General features: G+C 32.0%; 1 protein-coding gene across 3 annotated transcripts in view; it reads left to right on the forward strand.

Annotated features, from left to right (window-relative positions):
• Positions 1 to 1,795: 1,795 nt before the first annotated feature.
• Positions 1,796 to 16,034, forward strand: part of LOC132698968 (potassium voltage-gated channel protein Shaw-like) — a 151,542-nt gene continuing 137,303 nt past the window's right edge. For all 3 annotated transcript variants that reach the window (XM_060665318.1, XM_060665317.1, XM_060665319.1), the window contains exon 1: positions 1,796 to 2,159. The gene's annotated coding sequence lies outside the window, so the exon portion shown is untranslated. The remainder of the gene's footprint in view (positions 2,160 to 16,034) is intronic.

Below are 16,034 nucleotides of genomic sequence, written 5' to 3' on the forward strand. Positions count from 1 at the left end.
CACTGACAAAACAGAGTACTTCAAGGTAGGTAGGTTCATTTTAATATATGTTCCCAGATTTGTTCAAATTAAAAAGTTTCAAAAAATTGTTTTGCCGAAGATACAGCCGTATTTTAGGAGGCAGATACTTGGAAAGAGTTAATGCATCTAACTGAACAAGATTTCCCAAATAGTAAATACTTAGTCCAAAATAAATATTCTCTCTTTAAACTATGGTGAAAAGAAGTATTTACCTTTCCCATTTTATCAGAGTTAAATGTCTTGCTTAAAAATAAGCAATAATTATAAAATTTCGGAATTAACATCTATCAAGTATCTAGGAATAATTATAGACAGGCATATGTCATAGTATTTGCAAATTCAAAAAATTGCTGTATATAAAATAGATGAATTATTACCAAAATTTCGATATCTCAATTAATTCGTAGAAAAAAATCAGCCTTAGACTACTGAGGTTAAGGTGTAGTAGTTGAATTTTAAATTTTAAATTTTTAAGTAATACTCAAAAAAAAATGTATATATATATATACATATATATATATATATATATATATATATATATATATATATATATATATATATATATATATATATATATATATATATATATATATATATATATATATATATATATATATATATATATATATATATATATATATAGAGTTGAAAAATATGCTTTTCTTGGATCCTTGTATATTTTTTATAGGTTGATTCTTAGGGTTTGGTCCACAGTGAACAAAACTCACAAATAATTTTAAAACACTGTAATTGTCATTGACGTTTCGACCGGCAACCCAGGTCTTTCTCAAAAACTGCAAAACAAAGGACAAAAAAAAATCGTATGTATATATATATATATATATATATATATATATATATATATATATATATATATATATATATATATATATATATATATATATATATATATATATATATATATATATACATAACCCATAGCTAATATTGTTTATCCATATATATGTAAACATTTTAAAATATTAATTTCCTATACGAATATACATTTTTTATATTTATATTTTCTGGTAATTTGTTAAACTCCGAAGAAGTGCTAAAAGCTGGATTAAAAATACCCTTATTAGTTATAATATTGAGTCTAGTTTTATAGGTATGAACCACCGTAGCAAAGATGGGATTTGAGTTGTCTATTTATTTATAACTTTGTATACACAGGGTATTCGGAAATAGCTGTCGAATAATGCTTGAATGAAATAAAAAAATAGGCCCATACAGAGACAAGAAAAATTACGTTTTAAGTTGCTTAATTTGACAATAAATTGATATTGGTAAAAGAGCCAGTGTCAAAAATATTTTACTTAATAAAACAATTTAATTTAATACTAATCCCAAATTGCCACAACAACACTATAAAATGTCCACAAAATTTGTTCTTGTAAAATCACCTTAAATTATTGTAACGTTATTTCGCGACATTGATCGAACTTCGATATTCTACTTAACCGTAAGAAAACAGAAGAACGAAAGAAAGAAAGAAAAGAGAACTGTTAATATTTTGTAATGCGTTCTAGAGCGAACACTTAGATAATTTCGGCATCTCTACAGCTGGTATTTGTAGCCATAAATCAACGTTATTGGTATTATAATAAAATTGGTAAGATCCCCTAATCGTTCATCGATAAGGTTCGTCATCGGGCGATACATAGTAGGAGCCGACTTTGTTCATTTTCACGCAAAACCCAAAAAGGGGTGTTCCTCTTGACTCTGCGTCAACTCTGAAACGTTCGTTTCAGTCAGTCTGTTTCAGGTCGCGTGTAACGCCGGTTCTCGACTCTTGAATTTCGTTGCTGTATCTGGCGATATACACATCATTCATAAGGGGGTTGTTCTCTAGAGACGGACAAGTTCTGACTTTGATCAACGGTAGTACAGTGGTGGGGCAGCAGATTGAGGACAGCATGTGACACGACGTCTGATTAAACCACGTGCGATAGCGAGAAAAAAAAAGTAAAAAAAGCAAATGCCTAGGTCGAAAAATAATCGATATTTTGCCTTGTATGTATATACTGGAAATCAGGTCAAGTGAAACAGTGTCTGAGACTGTATGGGAGAGTTAATTATATTTTCGCATTTCTGGATATGCGATTCGGGCATTATTAAATGCGAAAGAAAATAAGGTAAGACGAATGCAGCTGAAAAATCTGAAAAAGCTTAGACGGAATGTCATTTCAAAACAAAAGATTCCATTTTCAATTATGCAACCGTATTATGAAATATGGATTACAGATTGTTTTAAACTATTTCTCGAACGCAAGAAACAATTAAAAGGATAATCTAATTGTAATTAAGTAATAGTATCCGAACCTCGGGGTGGGCTGTGGGGCGCAACAGGTAAGGAGATAAACAGCTTGAAAGAAGCTTCGGCAGTAACTTGGGATTTCGATTTATTTTTATTGGGATTAAAAATTGCGGTATGACTGCTGCAATCGAAAGTAAAGTCTAATGAAATTCGGGTCTAAGCTTTGCGGTCGGGATTATGACATGTTAACATGAGCAAATATCGAAAAGGAAGAAACTAACCAATGGAATGACTTGTTCTTAGTAGTTCCGTTCCAAGCTATTGCAACGTGTCCTTCGCTCTATGAAATATAAATTTTATGGCGCGGATCTTAATTTTTATTTTTAACAATATTAGAAAAATTTCCCTTACAATTTGTACCAGTTTAGAATATTGCTTATTATATTCAGTTAGGTAATAACTAGAATTTAAGCATCAATGCAATTTTTTTGAACCATTTGCATTTATAAATATACACAAGCAACTTTTTTTTCCATTTTCGGGCACACAAAACCATTGATAATATCTTACTTCAAGGAGTAATTAATATACAGTGTGTCCCACTTAAGAACTATACATCTTTGTAAAATCTTTGTTTATGGTTCGATTTTGATAATTTTTTCTGGTTGGATAGGTCTCTGAAAAATGCACTAAAACCTTGTTTTGCTTATTCCTTCAGCTTAAAGCCATGGCCAAGTTAGACTATTTTTTTAAAAATAGATTGGCAACGAATTTTTGTTCAGGAGTACTTAGAACCCAACAATACCAATTTTTATAATGTTTCAATACAGGGTGTTTGAAATATCGTTTGCGCCCACTTTAAAACCTTATGTTTCTTATTACATCAAGCTGAAGTCCTGGCTAATTGGGACTGATTTTTGATGTCAAATATCGAGAAGGGCTATTAGAGATTTCTTTGAGAATAAAATGTCAACGAATTCCTATTCATAACTACATAAAACCTAACTAAACTGATTTCCATGAAATTGGAATACAGCGCGCTTAAGTATTACTCCTGTAGAATGTTTGTTAATGGCTCAATTTTGATAATTCTTTTTTTGCTGGATAGATTTTGCTAAAAAGAAATGAAACTGTTTTTCGTATAGCATCGACTAAAGTCATGGCTAACTGACACAGTTTTTTGAACCCTAAAATCGAGAAGTACTTTTATAGTATTTTACCAATTGAAAATGATAACAGATTTGTGTTCAGGACTGCCTAAAAGTAACTAAATCAATGACCAAAGTTTTTAATGTTTAAAAAAAATAAACATTGTAAACCTTGTAAATAACGATTATTTTGTATGTGATTTTAAGATCTTACAAATTTTAATTATACAAAATTTAAAAATAATAATAAAAAAGGCTTTTTAATGGACATTTATTTTTTAGTATCATCTTAAAATAACAGCATTAATAAATCTTAGTATTCGAAAGACAAACAAAATTAAAATATAAATTAGCGAGTGAATTTGAACGTGGAATATTAGCTTCTTCATATCAAACTTGGTTTTGCAAAGGAAACAGTATGCCCACGTCAATCAATTCTGATATTTCTGTTATTTTTATTATTAGATAAAGAATTGAATACCTTTTTTAATTAAAAAATACAGCTTGGAAAAGTCTGTTTAGTTCATATCTAACCCTCTCTAATCATATTTACTTTTGAGAAAATCGTTAGTGTCTTGGTATTGGTATTAAAGGGGGGCGCCCTCGCGGGCGTCCAAGCAGTTAGGTCACCAGATGGGCCCGTTGTGCCCCCAGGCCGCTCTAGAGGGCGTCCAGAATGCCGCCCCTCCTATAGAAGGTCAGCAATTCCTTTAGCCCAATACCGTGCACTGAGTCCGGATCGATCAGGGCCGTTCCGAAGACTCCCAATCTTGCCCATGTCAAGGCAGGGCACTCGGTGAGCAGATGATACGGGGTCTCCTCCCCATCCATGCACCACCTACACTCCGGGTCGTCTCCAATGCCTAGCAAGCAAAGATGCCTCCTAAGCATGCAATGTCCTGTGTAGGCCCCTGTTAGTGCTCTACACTTCCTTCTGGTCAGTCTAAGCAGCTCCCTGGTCTGAAGAAGGGCGGACCCATCTATCATAAGCCTCGCCTGCCTCATTCCCGGAGCAACTCTCCAGCCCCCACGGCCCGGTCTCTCGCCCCGGCTTCGAGAGCTTCCCGCCTCACACACGGGGCGATCCCCAAGCGGGGCTCTGGCCCTATATGCCTATGCGAGGAGCCGTTAGTGTCTTTCAGTGAAATCTATATAACAATAAAGAATAATCAAAATTGAGCCATAAACAAACATTCTACAAGAGTAATGTAGTACTTCCCTCTTTTTTGATAAATAGTCTGAGTTGGCCATGACTTTAGTTGAAGCAATAAGCAAAACAAGGTTTTAGTGCATAGTGCATACACTGTATATTATATATTATATTAAATAATACTTTATATTTTACATAAAATATTTCAGCTTTTTGTGATTTCTTAAACAAATAAAAACTTCACAAAAACTTAAACAGATGGATGCTGGTTACTATCCCCTAAATATTTATTACAAGCCCTAATGTGGTGTTTTGTTTTTTTGTTGTAGAACGCACCGTTTATAAGATAAACTAATTCCATAAGCTTTATTATTATTCCCAACCCCCCATTTAGTATTCTTCGCGGTGTACTGTCTCAAGGATCAAATAATCTCTGAATTTGGCCAGTTTCAACAAAAGTTAAAGAAGAATTGACAAAATTAGAGGATTTGTAATAATTTTGGTACCATGCTCTGAAGCCAAAAGAAACACCTTTCATAAAAACGCCTAGAAAATCCAAAGTCCAGAATTTTCAGAGTATCTAAAACGTCTTCAAAAAGTAATTCATTGGAAATTACTGAGACTGAATTTATCTTGAAAATACAATTGAAAATTCAGCGGTGCATAACAAAAGAGGTAGATCGGATTACTATAAAATTGTGGGTTATAATGCGCCATTTCCAATATAGAGGGGATCAAAATATTTTTATTTGTCTTTGTTTTTTTTTTGCTGAATTGCTAAATAACGAAAATTCGCAGATGCGGATTTTTTGGTGTGAGAAACTTGTGTTTGTTCGTAAGTTAGCTCTTACTTTTTGGAAGCGCAACCTACATGCCCTTCCTCAATTTCATGACTTTTTCACAATTTCACAATCACTTTTAAGTAAAAGAGTTTGTGGAGGAAGTCACAGTATACGAAATATTTGTAAAATAACCTTTTTTCAATCAATATGTATTATTTTTAAATAACATCAAAGAAACAAATGCTAAATAAAAACTGGTTAAAAATTAAAAAAAAAACTAAGAAAAAAGTTTGACACCCTGTATTTCGAAGCACATATTTAAAGTAAATTTAATCTTAAAAACTTGTTGGGATTACAATGGCATCCAATCGGACAGAAGAAATAATTGAGTTCGTGTCAAAACAATAAAAAAAAGTAAATATATTTTTCGCAAAACCATTTTATTAATAAATGTATTTATTTTACAAAAAAATTAATTTAAATATAATAAAATATACTCTAAAAATGTCTTAGTTGGGAACTTGCAACCTTTCCAACTTACATTTAATATCAGAGCAAAATTGATCTTTCTTATTACTAATTTTTAATAAATTTTAATTGAACATGCTAGAGTCACACAATATAAGGCGCAGCGAAAACAATTTGCACCGATTATGGTCCCAAACGGAGGTAACTATAACTACTTACCTCCGTTTCAAATAATTAGCAAAACTAATACAAATGAAAACTTTCGGAATAAATTTCAAACGCTTTATTCTCACAAATTAACGACCTGACCGTTTCAAGGAAAATAATTAAGGAACTTAAACCATATTTCATATTTTCTATAAGCCGTGTTGCTAAAACGCTTTAGAATGGCTTAGAATTTCGTATAGTATTCGGTAAAAAGTTCAGACAGTTCCAGTCTCGTAACCTCACTCACTGTCTCGTTTCACATGCCTCAAATGTTTCTCAAATTTGCATATTATCCCGGCCGCCAAATTGTTTGTCATAATTTGGATGTTATTTTGTAGCTAACAACAATTTTCAAATCTCTAATGAATTATGTAAATCAGGTCGCTATCCGAGGCTTACGGTTATATAAGTGCTCAAAATAAATGAAGGGCCCTTATCCCTTTTGCGAAAGCGCACGGTGAAAAAGCGTATGGGCTTTATAAAGTTTATAACCTGCAATTTGGTTTCTATTGTTTTTTTTTGTAAATGATGGAGGAAAGTAAAAATGATCTTAGTCTTAAATGTAAAACTGGCAACAAAATCCCTTCTCAGGTAATTAATTTACTATTTTCGAATTCGACAAGTGGAGGGTAAAATTACATTAATAAAATTTCCGTTGAGTAGGTTGTAATATATGAGATTGGCCGAAACTGGCTCGCATTTTACTCTGTACCTGCTTATACATTGTTTGAGGAGAGTTAAATGAGTGGCATAGACGCCACTCTCCCAAAATTAAAACACCTTACCTCTGCTCTTCACTCTAATAATTTCCACATTAAAGATATTACACAAAATACACTTCACCACAACCTTCCAAAAGCAACCCCACACTTGGCACTGTTGTCCTTCCTTACATTTAAAATATCACTGACCACATATCGATATATAAGCAGGTACAGAGTAAAATGTGAGACAGTTTCAATCAAGCTCTGAAGAATCCAATAGGATGATTTGTGACACGTAAGCAAGTTCGAGTTAACAAAAACCGACGCAAGAGAAATCCAAAATTTTTATGAAAAGTATTACAAAATTGTAAGTTTGGCGCATTAATAACAATATTCGAAGTGTCCCTTTCTTCATTTTCTTTTCAAAAAATCAAATCCAAGAAATCGTATATTTCTAAATGTTTAACAGAAACTGACATTTCATTTTCTTCGTTACAGTGATTAATTGACTAAAAAATATTTCACACTTCCACATAATAATTTATAATATTGTAATTTTAGGTGATACGCATATTTCGAGGTTTGTAGAAATAATGGTAATTTGCAATTTGTGCTAGAAATAATTTGTTGATATCCACTATTTTTTATCTCGGCCGGGAAACAAAAACAGTTCTCGACCCCTGCTTAACCGACAAAATATTATAACCAAGTGTTGAAATTGCCGAAATTGGTTGAAAATCACAATCAATTAGGGAAAGTTGATTACTTGTCATTTAGATCGAACAAGATGGTTTCTGAAAAAATGATGGAAACATGGAAACTGTAGATATTTGATGTGATCTTCAGCTAAAGATTATTGGATACCTGATATGAGATATAACATATGAACCGTAGAAAACTAATCCCTAAAAACTCTCCCAATTGATTTTTAAATTCACAATTATATTGTATTCATGAAGTTAAGTATTGCGTTTGCCTCTGAGAAGGAGAATTCTAACAATATGAATATAGTTTAAAATTAGGTTTTGAAGAATTTCGATATGAAATCGTACCAACATGTAACCAAATTAAATTAAATTTCGATATTTTAATTCAATTACAATAAAATAAATAATTTATGTCCATTAAAATGTTTGAGGACTTGGAAATTATAATTCAAGTAATAATATCCGCCACCCCTACTAATCTAAATTCAGGTATTTACTAAATTTTTCGCAAATATCGCGGAAAGCGACCTGACGAATTTTGAAAGTTCGGATGCAGTGCCGGTTGACTTTTGGATATCGTGCTGTTGGTACTCACATATCCGTGTAACATGAAGTCGTTTTAATCCGTTTAAACATTGTTTGACGTGCTTAATTAATTAACATAGTTTGGACGTTGGTCGTGTTAGGGCGAGAAAAGGTCTGTGGCGGACACCGGGGGTTTTAATACGATTTTGACCCCAATTCCAGAAAAGTACGGCTGGTTAAAACATAGCCACCGAAATAACTCACGGAAATGTCAGTGACTTTACATTTAACCTCGCTTGTAGGACGATATTTGATATACAGTGAGCCCTTTGTTGTCGAATATGAGACATAAAAAATTCAAATCGGATGGAGTTTATGTCGATTCTCTATTCGAAGCTTTTTAATGCTGAAAATTATTCCACATTAACGAACAGAATTTGAACTAACCCATTTATTTTACTGCAGTAGTGTCTGAAATATATTTAAAGTTGTAAGAATGTGACATTTTTTAAGATTTAAAATTTATAAAAAGTTTTTTAATAAATATAATTGACTTAACATGATAGTTATGCAGTACAATACTGCTCTACAATAAAACATCATCGAATAAAATATTTTGAAATTAATTTAACACAAAAATAGAATAGAATAGAATATTTTTAATAAATATAATTCGCGTAACATGCTTACACATCGGTTTGGTAACTATGGTAGTTATGAAGTGCAATACTGCTCTATAGGAAAACATCCATTAAATGTTTTCAAATTAATTTAACACAAAAATAGAACAGTCTGTTTTCAACAATGGCATATAATTTATAAAATGATTTTTAATAAATATAATTTGCCTAAGATGTAAGTTGCTTACAAGGTTTGGTAACTATGGAAGTTATGAAGTACAATACTGCTCGACAGGAAAACGGCATCCAATAAAACGTTTTGAAATTTAATTTAACACAAAAATAGAATAGAATAGAATATTTTTAATAAATATAATTCGCGTAACAGGCTTACACATATTCGGTGTGGTAACTATGGTAGTTATGAAGTGCAATACTGCTCTATAGGAAAACATTATCCATTAAATGTTTTCAAATTAATTTAACACCAAAATAGAATAGTCCGTTTTCAACAATGGCATATAATTTATAAAAAGATTTTTAATAAATATAATTTGCCTAAGATGTAAGTTGGTTACAAGATTTGGTAACTATGGAAGTTATGAAGTACAATACTGCTCTACAGGAAAACGGCATCCAATAAAACGTTTTGAAATTTAATTTAACACAAAAATAGAATAGTCCATTTTCGACAATGGCATATATTCTATACAAAAATTTTTAATGATTAACCAAAACTAACCAAAAGTGTAAATAAAATATGCTTCACCCACATATATTTATGTCAGTTATTAATTGAAAATCAGAGTTGAGGGTTATTATTTCAAATATTCACCGTAAAACGGGGATGAGGACTTAGCAGTCAGGTAGAACAACAATTACAAGATATGGGGATATGTAAGGAAATTGGCCAAACCCAAATTGACGGACTTATTAAGTTTCTATTAACGCTAAGCTGTTGCGTCAGTATGAACATAACTTTTGGCTACTGGTTACCACACTTTTCTTTATTTTAAACTAATAACATCATAGTCACTCCGTTTTATCGTCCAAGAAATTTATTTTTCGTGACGCGGGGCACCCACAGAAAATGAGCAGTTGGAAAGCTTTTCTTTATATGTTATTCATCGAACAAAAGCTTTGAATTGATTGTGAAAAGCAAAAGGAATTGGTTGCATCTGGTTCCCTCGGAAAATAACTTCAATACGTATTCGTTATCGAACTTATACAGTCGTGTTTCCCTCCAGTCATTGTTCTTCAGTATGGTTTCTTACCGAGTTACCAGGAGCAACACCTTACAGTGGAAATCTAATTCATTTCTGCGGCCGCCTTACGAGGTGAATTTTATTTCTCCCTTTTTCAGTTACCACTTCGTCATTGATCCAGTAATCACAAGTGTCAGGAGTTCTATTTGCGTAATTAATAATCCGGCAAATTAAATATAATTATCAATTTTTTATTTGGCCGAAAATACTTCCTTACTGCTGTACAGAATTGCTAAAGACATGATTTTTGTTATATTCTCATTCACACATGAGCGTTCGTACTATCTCTGTGTGGAATATTTTTGAATATAAAAATAAGCCATTTCAATCAGATCGAATACGGTTTTCGACTTCGGGGGTAGCAGGATCTAGGATGAGTGGGCAGGAGCAGAAAGCACAAGAGGAAAACATTGGGAAATTCATTTGCTGTTTTGCGGAATATATTACTTTATGAAAGCTTAGGAAGTTTTGTGTAATTGTGAGGCTCTAAAGAGTTTCATTCAGAAACACTAAGCGACAAACTTTGTAAATTCGAAGATTGCCAAATATATTCCCACTAAACGATAAAAATCGAATGAAAATAAACAAACCTTCTTATAAAAATATTTCGTTTTCACATTTTCCTCTCTTACTCTCTTATTATTTTATAAAGTTAAATTTGGGCATATTTATTTTGTTCTAGAAAAAATAATGTATTAATGACATTTCAGCGGGCTCTCTCCATTTTGATAATGGACTGTTAAGTTTCAAAGCGGATAATGTCCTAAATGGACAAAAAACTTTTACGCCATGAGAATTATACTAGGCGACAGCGAGAATGAAGGAGACCGAAATGGAAATATCTATCAAACATTTATATGACTTTCAAGGAAAATCGATTTATCCATATTTATAGAAACCTGCTTTAATTTTTTTAAAAGGAAATATTGAATCTCTCCGTTGCCTCAAAATGACTATAATCCTATCGAGTTTGGATTTTTCGATGGATCCATATTGTTTTATGAAACAGTTAAAAAATAAAATAATAAAATAACAAAATCAAACTATTATTATATTATATTAACATTAATTTAGATTTTTTTTGCTTTTCATTTTAAGTTCTGTTTTTAAACCAATTCTAAAAAAATGACAGCGTTAAGCAGGATATATACATAAAAAAGTAAATAAAATAAATACTAAGATTTGAGCAAATAGGAACATATATGTTATGAATAATTTACAGTGTGAATTATTTAAATGTTATGTATCTAAAAGGTATTGTTTAGTAATTTAAGGGACTGATCCAATGTTTTAGCCGTATGTAAAGGCTCTTTGAACAATTCCAGAGGTGTGGCGTAGAAGAAAAGGCAGGCCTTTGGGTCTGAAATTTAAATTTTGAACGTCTGTACGAAAACTGAGTTTCTTGTGGAGACTTCAATCTTATACTTTTGTGATAAAGATTACATGTAAAATATCTGATTTCCTTTTACGATTAACAGGCCTGCTGCCTATAATATAAAAAATGGTTCCTAAACAGTATTTCTGGATTTTATGTATCCTTTCTGAGGCTGCCGCTGTGAGACTGGATATAGACGACGTCACAGTGGTTAAACTATCGAATTACACGGGACCGTCTTTAATGATTGTTTAAAATATTTCTAGAAACATATCACCATTTTGAGTGGGCAATGGATTTTGTTGAGAGTCGATAGCGATAATTTCCCTATTAACTTTAATTTTAAACCATAAATCATAAACCACCATTCTAATCATAAGATCTATGCGGTCTCATTAATACCAATTTTGTCATATTTTTCACTCTTAATATAAATATGCTAACCGAGTTGGTTAGAGAGTAATGGTAATTGGATGTGGATTCACTGAAAGTTTTGTCACGTGGGCTATTGAGACTGCTATATCAATTTAAAACATTTTCACTTTAATTTTTTTAATATTAAAACCTAAAAATTTTTTTATTTTTTGTCATCTTTTAAAAATATGTCCTATATAGTAGGCAATAGTATAGCAGAAGCGGTTTTGGAATAGTCTGGCAATCTGTCATTCAGTTCTGAAGAAGTGTTTTTAACCAGTCCGCAGAAGTAGGTGATATTAATTAATCACCCGTGACCACAACCATATCTGTGACGTAAAATTGGCGACATTCATTAGCTGGACGGTTATTTTCAGCGCCCTCGTTTTTTGGGTATATTTAATATATCCATAAACTTTAACTCGAATTATCTATCTTATACATGTCATATATATCTTTCAAAGAAACTTCCACAGGCTACTTTAATATTTTTTTATAAAACTTCTGGATTCCTCCTGCGTCGGTTTTTGTTCAGTCGAACTTGCTAACGTTTCGCCAATCATCCTGATGGCGTTTTCAGAGCTTGACTGAAACTGATGATTGGCGAAACGTTTTCAAGTTCGAATCAACAGAAACCGACGCAGGAGGAACCCAGAAGTTTTAGAAAAAATGTCATATATTTCGTTCTTATTGTTCAATCTCGAATAAGTTTGGTTAAAAATATTATTTTACTGGTATAAAAAATATTTTTCTCGTCCCTTCTGTTCAATACCTAATTATACACCGATCTAGTGTGCGGAAGTGTTACTTTACCACGTGAGTTTCGTGTCCCACATTTATTAAATACTCGCTCCGCTGTGGCTTGAATTTTGACGGTCAGTGAATGTATTCGTATTGTTTTGCAAAAATGTACCCAAAAACTAACGGTCGTAGAAAAAGTATAGTAGTTAAACTTTTTATGTTATGTTATGTTTAAGAAACGAGCATTGCATAATATACTATTAACGCTTTTCACCAATTTTTTAGCTTAATTGTTGCTAATCTTCACTTACTAACTATATATAGTGGTCCGTATCTCCTAGATTTTTGGGTAGACGACCCAAACCAAGATAGGAAATGATTGAAGAGAAAGATTTTAGTTTAAAAAGAGTAAAAAAAATGTCGACATTTATGACAGATCACAAACAGAAGACAAAATGTTGTCACAAAACAGAGTTCGACCAAGTGGTCATATTATAATTGTTTGAATCTGTGTCGAAATATTATTTATAACATAAAGCTTTTGATGCTAATTAGATATTGCGCATTTATGGGTATAATTTGATGAAGATTGGAAGTTTTTCTGCTGAAAGAGATACTAGTTAGTATTGCTGCCATATTTGGACATTTTTCTGCTGAAATTTGCCGTTTATCATCATTCCCGTACAAGTAGTACTACTGATTTTGCCGACATTGAAATGAAACTGCATATTATCATAGACCATATTCCTATACTTAGCAACTTTTTGAAAAAATATAATTTTTACCTATCCGCATTAGAATGAAATGCGATTATTGAAAGAGTTGTAAAAAAAAACCATTGACATAGATTAAGATACAAACTGATTTCGGACATTAATTACCAACAAATTTGCGACGCAAATGCCGATATGCCTTTGTTACTCGACACATATTGTTTGCATTAGATTAGTTTCCTTATGCTTATCCTAAACCTGCATGAATTGAGATAAATAGGCCGGTCGTTTCGATGCAATTAACAAGGATCCCACTAGCTATGTGGATATTCTGCAACTGTAGCGACATCGTATATAGTCAGAGGGAATTTTCATTGAAGCGATCAATATCATACGAACTTAATTATAGCGTCTCTCATCTAACTACCCTAATAGACTATTACTGGTCATGTTGCGGCAACCTGACTCTACACATAAGTGCCTTCACCTGTGGGTTAATGTCACTATAATGAATGTTATTAGAGTTAAAGGGAAAAACATTTATAAACATCAACCATATTGCGAAAACAAAAAATGCGATCGTCCGTATTTAACTGTAAAAATACAATGCAAGTGCAAAATCATTGAACGATTTAAAATATATATTTTATATATTATATTATATATTATATGTAATTTATTGTTACAGACAAATAACCTTATTTATTCCTCCTCTTAAGCAATACTGGTTTTGGAATAAAATTTTGTAATTTTACATTATTTAAATTAGGTTACAACAAAATTTTATGAGCAAAGGTATCACGTAGTCAGGTAATTGCAAAATAATGTATGCAAGATCATCTAAGATCGGGACACAATAAATAAACGTCAGTTTGAATAAAGTTACAAGCTTGTGCATACGCAAATATAACGGTCTATTAGCCGATGAATATCTGTTACACTTTTGTTTGGTATTTACACCTTGTGGAATTATTATTTTTCTTCTCCCGTCTGTAAAATGCCTGATTACAAACCGATCTAGCGTGCGGGAAGCATCACTTTACCAGGTAAGTTTCATTTCCCACGGATCCGAGCGACTTCGGACATTTCCGGGATTTTACCGCACGGGTTTGGGAGCAATCGGATGTTTTCGGAGATATTTCCCACGCCTTGAATGTTGACGTTTTTCAATACTGACGGTCATGTCAGTGAATATATTCGTGTTGTTTTACGAAAATGTACGCAAAAACTAACGGTCGTAGAAAAAGTATGCAACACGCTCGGTAAACTTTTTAAATCACTCGTTTATTAAAAACTCGCTTCGCTCGTGTCAAATAAACTCGTAAGTCAAATGCCGTTTACCGCACCCGTTGCATAATATACTATTATTGTTGAGCGTTCACTATTGCATTTTTAAAGCTTCAAAATTTCATGTTTACAGCGACATTCTATTTGACGTCTGCATCCATGACTCTTTTGCACGGCAGCACTCTTGAACTCATATGTAGCCGATGTTGTGGGAGTTTTTAATTCGTAGTAATGGTTAATTTTTTAGAATTTAAAAAATGACAAAATTTTTATTTAGCATCTACCAGTGAAATTTTCGAATCTCAAGCACTGTCAATAGAAAGGTGACGATATCGTCGATCGATTTTTGAGGTTGTGTTCTGTACAAATGATTAAATCAGAAATCCAATGTTTTCACATTCTGATTGAATTGACTTTTCAGTGAAATCTTCAGTTCCTTTCATTTTAGATAGCTACTTACTGTGTTTGGTCGTCATGTCATGTCATGGTCAGCATTGACATTATGATAATTTTGTAAAGTTTCGCCTTTCTAAAGGGTTTGAAATATTTAAGTGCAACTAACTTGGTGAAAATTTTTTGGATTTATCATCAGGTATTAAAATCAAAGTATTCTTCAATACCGGTGTGTCCCGTACCCGAAGAAAATGTGTTCATTTCTATCCGGGTATTCATTGGACTTGGAACGACTTGAATCATTAATACCACTTCTATTCAAAATTACCTATAATCATCCCAAGAATTAAATGTAAATATTACTTAAATTACAACTAATTACCACTGACATTACCTCACAATAATCTTGCTTCTATAAAATGATTTAAGTTATAGCAGGGTTGGAAAACAAAACTTTTTAAATATTCTATTTATTAATCTATATTTTGGATTCGAGGACCAACCAAAACAAAACACACTATTTTTCCTTACCATAAATCAGGATACATAACCAGATTAATATAATATTTTAACACCTAATCTAAAGAAAAACACGAAAAAAAAAACAGCAATATATCTTTGGTCAAATTTGATAAAAAATTAACACAATAATACAATCCAACTGCTAAAATCTAGAAAACTTATTTGGCAAAACGACTGTAATTAATTATCCCGTTTTAGTTTTAATGATATAGCCCAAGAAAATAAACAAAGCATAAGTGGGACCAAGAGAATAGCCGAAGCACAATAGCCAAAAAATATTAAACTAAATTGTATAAAAAAGTCTGCTCACTACTCTAAAATACCCAATTAGGCACTGATCGAGTATGCATTAGCTTTGTTGGCTATTGTCGCCAGCCACTTTCGACATTTCCGGTACTTTAGTCACGTGTTTGGGAACGATCGTAGAAAAAATATAGAAACTTGTTTCATAATATGCTATTATTTCTATATTTAATTAGTTCTACAACAATTAGGGAGTCGTTCATATATACTCCTTATTTACTGCACTTTTTTGGCCAATTACACATATTACACTGTTGACTTAAAAAGTTAAATACATTCCTAATTATCTTCAGACTTATTTTGAACAACTTATTACCACAAAATTTTCTTAAATTTCTGATTTTTCTAATGATCGCTGGTAACAACTATACGTTCACTAATTAATAACAATCCCTCCTACTATATTTATGAAATGCACTTCAATATCAA

The sequence above is a fragment of the Cylas formicarius genome, unplaced genomic scaffold (assembly GCF_029955315.1).
Source record: "Cylas formicarius isolate icCylForm1 unplaced genomic scaffold, icCylForm1.1 PGA_scaffold_3__17_contigs__length_32017465, whole genome shotgun sequence".
Taxonomy (NCBI): Eukaryota; Metazoa; Arthropoda; class Insecta; order Coleoptera; family Brentidae; genus Cylas; species Cylas formicarius.